Source organism: Colossoma macropomum, unplaced genomic scaffold (genome assembly GCF_904425465.1).
Source record: "Colossoma macropomum unplaced genomic scaffold, Colossoma_macropomum, whole genome shotgun sequence".
Lineage (NCBI taxonomy): Eukaryota > Metazoa > Chordata > Actinopteri > Characiformes > Serrasalmidae > Colossoma > Colossoma macropomum.
The window spans coordinates 924083-930828 of NW_023494793.1; the positions used below are offsets into that span (position 1 = coordinate 924083).

Here is a 6746-nt window from a genome sequence, read left to right on the forward strand (position 1 = left end):
ACACAAACACACACACCTGTAAGAACAGCTACAGCACAGACCTGAATCTGGATATAACAGCTAAAGGATAATCTCACATCCACCACCTTCACAGGGAAGGACGTCAGCTTAGCGCCGCCCGCACTCCGCAATAAATCAGGGGTCATCAATAAAACGGGTTATCAATAAATCAGAGGTCATCTATAATCATCAGTAAAACAGGGGTCGGCAATAAATCAGGCATCACCAGCAAATCAGGGGCCATCAATACATGAGGGGTCATCAATAAACACCAGTGAATCAGGGGTCATTAAGAGCTTCAACGCGTTCTCCCACTGGGCAGTGAGGTACAGTTCCACTGATCTGATCGCAGAACCGGATCAGCACCGCTCTCGAGCACCTGGACATAACAGAAAAGTGGGCGGAGCTCTCTGGAGGGTGTGTTGTCACATGATTTCCCACGAGCTGCCGGCGTTAACGGCAACACAAACAACAGCACAAACTGTTTTATCTCCATCCAGACGTTCCGGTTCTCCGCGCTCAGCATCCCGTCAGAAAGAGGAAACCCGTTTCTCCGTCAACAGATGAAGATGCGTACAGGGCGGGGCCTAATAATCTGAGTACTCAGGCGTTCGCTTTGGCGAACAATGTCACGATATTTATTCTATTCCAGCTGAAACAGAGAAAAAAAGAACCTACATTTCAAAAATACTATGAAAATCTGAGAACTGAGTGATTTATATTCCGTATTGGACACCAAATCCAGTTAAACAGTTTAGCGTCACCCTCTGTATAATCAGAGGCCCAGCGTGCTGCCCGGTGGACCGTCCGGCCCGGTTTACTGATTATTCCCCTCAGACACACCAACAACACCTGCTGACCACCACACCATTCTTAAACGGTAGAGCGAGCATCACACTGAACTCTCTCTCTCTCACTGTCTACCAGTTCAGATGGTCTGATCACTCAGACTGTTCTGGAAACTGCAGCTCATTACAAACAATCACTGAGCGGAAACGACCGAGTTACAGCAGAGAAAGTAAACAAACAACCATAAACAACAACAATCATCAACAATAACAAACATAAACAACCATAAATAACAACTATAAACAAAGATAAACAACAACCATAAACAACAACAACCATGAACAACCAGAAGAACTAAATCCACAACTGCAAACGACCATAAATAATCATAAATTATCACAAAACAAGTACAGTAATTATAACAATTACAACTCTGAACAACCACAAACTACTGCAACACCCAGAAACAAATAACAACAACTACAAATCATAAACAACCACAACTACAACAATCATAAACAATCAAACTATAACAAACTAATTCCATAACCATAAACAACCATAAACTACGGCAATACCGTAAACAAAATACAAACAAAATACAAACAACCAAAACAATGAAAAAAGTACAACCATAAACAACCACAATCATACGCTACAACAACAAACAACTACAAACTGTAACAAACCTTAATATCAACCATAAACAACCACAAAACAACTACAACAGACATTTACAACAACCATGAACAACCACAACCAAAAACTACAATCATAAACAACTACAAACATAAACAAATTCAACACCATAAAAGAGCAGAAACAGCAACAACAACCACAAACAACTACAACTATCAGCAACCAAACAGCCACAACAACCATACGCAGTGACGCACTGTAGCTCCCACTCTGTAATGGTGTTGATGTACTTTCCAGTGAGAAATTCATCAAAGGTTGTAGCTTTTTTTGTAGTGATCACTGATACACATCAAACACACATCAAAGACCGAACACACACAGCGAACCCAGCACGTGCATCAGTGTGTTTACCCTTCATTAACAGTGTTTATTAGTCTATCAATGAGCTAAAGGCTAAAGCGGACTCAGAGCCCCGGATCACAGCAGCGCTGTTACCCCTGCCCGCTCGCGGCAGCGCTGTTACCCCTGCCCGCTCGCGGCAGGAGAGGTGACAGAACCTGATCAGCAGCGGTAACGGAGTCACACGCAGACCTTCTGACTGCGTCACACACACCTGCAGTGACGGTGTTGAGGCTCTCAGGCTCTCATGTGGGAGGAACGGAGAGTTTAGCAGGTTAGCTTAGCGGCTAACGCTAGCGCTAGCAGGGCTGCAGGCGGCGGGTTAAGGAGGCTCCGCGGTGTTTAAAGCGGAGTGTCTGACTCAGACAGGAGGCGCTCAGCGGCGGAGCTGAGCCTGGGTTTAACTCACCGGTCCACCTTAAACGGAGCAGCTCTCGCACTCACGCGCCTGAGCCGTTATAATAACAACTGCTGCCCATTTAAGGTGGAACCGGACATTCCGACAAGGAGCTGAGATTCACCACAAACAGCACCTCCAGCGCAGCGAGCTCGCGCGAGCCGTGCTGCCCGCGCGCGCGTTTCAGTGTAACTACCTGTTCCTCGTGCACTCCCGTCTGCTCCTCACTCACGCGCCTCTCCGCCGCGCTGCACCGCGCGAGTCCTGCTGTCGCGCGCCAGTGACGTCAGAACTCGAGGAACACGAACGTGGCATCCGGCTGGAAGTCAACAGATCGATTTACTGCCTGTTTTCACTGATCTGACACAAAATCAGACACAAATCAGACACAGATCAGACACAAAACCAGCTGCGCCGGTCAGAAACGCTCATAACATGAACTACTCAAATAAAGAAGTGGAGCGAAGAGACTGGAGGAGAGTTTTAAAGACTTTAAGAGTTTAAACTCTGATGAAAATGAGCAGAAGAAATAAAACAAAACACGGAAAATTAATAAATTTAAAAACTGCATTTTATTTTTATATAAACAGGAGGCGCGTAATTACAGAGAGTGACCAGCAGAGGGCGCCGCAGTCTCAAAAATTCAATTGAATACAGAACAATTCAGCAAAAGTACAATTTAATTCAGTACAATTAAAACAGACAAACTCAATTTTAATAATAATAATAATAATAATAATGAGAAAAAGATTATCTGAGTGGATTATGAAGGACAGAAAACCTAAGAGTTAAAAGTCCTTTCAGAGTGTAAAATGTACTGAAGAGACCTGTTCAGTTATTTCAGCATCACTTCATTAAGAGGTTTTAACCTCATTAGACTCTGAACAGAGTTTCTCATATAAACTGATCTGTTTAAACTGTATGAAGGAATGTGGCTGAGAGAGAAAGAGAGAGAGAGAGACAGAGAGAGAGAGAGAGAGAGAGAGAGAGAGAGAGAGAGAGAGAGAGAGACGTTGACTTTTAACTCCTTTTATTGAGGCATTAATAATTAAAGGATGTTACATCCTAATAGTTATATTAATAATAATGAGGATCCCCAAAGAAAATCCACCCATCCACAAAGATTCACCAATGAAATGATGTCACACCCAGATCACTGACAGATACAACACTTTCACCAGCTCACCACTTTTCTCACAACAGGAAATGTTCTGAGTACTTCGGTAAAAGACAAATTCAGCTCTAATGCGCGACTCTACTAGAGCTCGGAACAGTTTCAGAACGTCCACCTCCTGCCCTTCAGACACCGACCTGAAGGACTTCCACACTGATAACTCAGCCTGTCCCACGAAAACATTAGCCAAGGTACATTTAGAACACTGAGCTTCAGAGTATTTACAGCCAAAGATAAACAGAGTCCGGGTGAACAGAGACCCCAGCCCTCTGAGCGCCCTGTCCAGGAGCTCGAACAGAGGAATCAGCCCTCTGAGCGCCCTGTCCAGGAGCTCGAACAGAGGAATCAGCCCTCTGAGCGCCCTGTCCAGGAGCTCGAACAGAGGAATCAGCCCTCTGAGCGCCCTGTTCAGGAGCTCGAACAGAGCAACCAGCCCTCTGAGCGCCCTGTCCAGGAGCTCGAACAGAGGAATCAGCCCTCTGAGCGCCCTGTCCAGGAGCTCGAACAGAGGAATCAGCCCTCTGAGCGCCCTGTTCAGGAGCTCGAACAGAGCAACCAGCCCTCTGAGCGCCCTGTCCAGGAGCTCGAACAGAGGAACCAGCCCTCTGAGCGCCCTGTCCAGGAGCTCGAACAGAGGAATCAGCCCTCTGAGCGCCCTGTTCAGGAGCTCCAACAGAGGAACCAGCCCTCTGAGCGCCCTGTCCAGGAGCTCAAACAGAGGAATCAGCCCTCTGAGCGCCCTGTCCAGGAGCTTGAACAGAGGAATCAGCCCTCTGAGCGCCCTGTCCAGGAGCTCGAACAGAGGAATCAGCCCTCTGAGTGCTCTGTTCAGGAGCTCCAACAGAGGAACCAGCCCTCTGAGCGCCCTGTCCAGGAGCTCAAACAGAGGAATCAGCCCTCTGAGTGCTCTGTTCAGGAGCTCCAACAGAGGAACCAGCCCTCTGAGCGCCCTGTCCAGGAGCTCCAACAGAGGAATCAGCCCTCTGAGCGCTGTGTCCAGGAGCTCGAACAGAGGAATCAGTCTTTGACAGTCGGAAAATGCATGAAAAACAGTATCAGGGTTATTACAGAAAACGCAGTGGTTGAACAGCTCGGTTAAATTTTGACACAAACCCATTTGAGGGTACAGCACAGTGAAGGATCCTCCACTGGAGGTCTCCTGACCGTTTGGGCAAAGGGCTTTTGTACAAGAGCCTCCATGAAGGCCACAGACCCTCAGGGACAGAGAGATGGGCTCTCCATTTGGAGTCACATCTCTCCTTCAGCTCATGAAAGTGCAAGTATTTAACACAGCTCTGGTACAGAGCCTTCTTATCAGCTGTGGAGAAAGGCAACTTCTGTAACCCCCTCAGAGAGAGAAGCTGCCCCTCAGTAATCCCGGGTTCGGAAACAGAGGGGCTGACAAATAACTCTGGAAATAGCATTTCGGCCAATCCACCAGCCAGAGCACCAGCCACAAAAGCCTTCAGAGGTGGAGGCAAGGAAGCTTTAAGAGTACTGATTAGACCCCCAATCACTCTGTCTGATTTAAAACCAACGAGCCACGTTAAAACCACAGCTGACCGCGACTCTCCCTCCCCCAAATCAATCAAATGTCGAATACGTGTTACCCCTGCCTTCGTAAAGGCGGTAGCGATTGTGCTGAACTGGTGAACTTGCTGCAGCAGAAAGGGGTTAGAAAATAAAGGCTCGTCCAGACCATAATGTGCATCATTGTCCCTCGTCACTTTAAACAGCCCCCACGCCTTTAAAACTGAACCATAAAACCCACAGAGAGAGAGAGAGAGAGAGAGAGAGAGAGAAAGAGAGAGAGAGAGACAGACAGAGAGAAAGAGAGAGAGAGACAAAGAGACAGAGAGAAAAAGAGCGAGAGAGAGAGACAGAGAAAGAGAGAGAGAAAGAGAAATAGAGAGAGAGAAAGAGAGAGAGAGAAAGAGAGAAAGAGAGAGAAAGAGAAAAAGAGAGAGAGAAAGAGAGAGACAGAGAGAAAGAGAGAGAGAGACAGAGGGAAAGAGAGCGAGAGAGACAGAGAGAGAAAGAGAGCGAGAGAGAGAGAGAAATAGAGACAGAGAGAAAGAGAGCGAGAGAGAGAAAGAGAGAGAGAGAGAGAAAGAGAGAGACAGACAGAGAGAAAGAGAGAGAGAGACAGAGAAAAAGAGAGAGAGAGAGAGAGAGTGAGAGAGAGAGAGAGAGAGCTCCGCCCCTCACCTGAGGGCTCAGGACACACCCACTGCTCACCTGGACACACCTGCATATCTCAATCTAATGACGCATGTTCATTAGAACGTTCCAGAATGTGCAGAACTGCAGTGACTAACATGGTTAAGTAATAACATCCTCTAATCTGCATAATATTCCTGAATTAAACGGTATTAACTATAATAATGTATAATATCCTCTCCTGTGTGAAACTCCTGCTCTTATAATCTATAGTCTGTATTCTCAGTGTGTTCTGTACTGAAGTACAGTAACCGTGTCAATTTACAGGAATGTTTTCATCGGAATTCTGTAATTTTACTGTAGATGTGATTATGATGCAGTGAAGTGTTTATTTTGGGTGTTTTAGCACAGCGTAAAAATATTCGTTTTAAGTTTAAAATGTAACACATTTTCATATTTAAAACTTTATTTCATATTTAAAATAAATTTATTTAGCACACACAATGCAGAAATATATATAAATGTATGTGTATATATACACACACATATATATATATATATATATATATATATATATATATATATATTGAAATCAATAATACTTGTAAATAACAATATATGAAACAAGTTGTTCTGTTAACTGGTTGATGTTGAATTAACTCCAAATAATTTTCATCTTTATTTTTATCATGTTGTGAATCGTGGAACATTCCAGTTAAAATGTTTTAGTTCCTCAGAACAGGAAGTTCCTGAGTTCTGAGGAACTGAGACTGATGGTGTTTCTGAATCTTTTAACCCAACATTTTTCAAATTCTTTCTTGAGGTCCCAAAAAAATGCCACGCATGTCAACAATCTTAAAGCTTTTACAGTTCAAACATCCAATTAATCCTGAGTGGTGCGGCCGTGTAAGTGTTCATCCCGACTCCAGGAGGTTGTGACTCTGAACCCCAGAGATGCCACAGCCATCCGTAAGTGGAAGCCCGAGAGGAGGAAATTCCTGAGGGGATTGTGGGATGGAAGGAGTTCCAGCTGGTGGAGAAATGGAATAAAAAGTCTGTATTATTGACAAAACTGTGAAACTACATTGAAAAGAATGAGAACTTTGGGCTGAACTAAAGTCGGGGTTTCACTGCATGACTTTTATCCCTATTTTAGCCCTGATCCTCAGTCTGAGTCTGAGCTGGTCG

At 45.0% G+C, this 6746-nt stretch overlaps 1 protein-coding gene across 3 annotated transcripts in view; it reads right to left on the reverse strand.

Moving 5' to 3' along the window:
* Positions 1 to 2492, reverse strand: part of ipo11 (importin 11) — a 117001-nt gene extending 114509 nt beyond the window's left edge. The window contains exon 1 of one of the 3 annotated variants that reach the window (XM_036578150.1): positions 2042 to 2065. The gene's annotated coding sequence lies outside the window, so the exon portion shown is untranslated. Of the gene's footprint in view, positions 1 to 86; positions 1597 to 2041; positions 2066 to 2420 lie in introns of those variants that run through there. The other 2 variants (XM_036578149.1, XM_036578147.1) reach the window with 2 other exon arrangements.
* Between the last annotated feature and the right edge of the window lie 4254 nt (positions 2493 to 6746).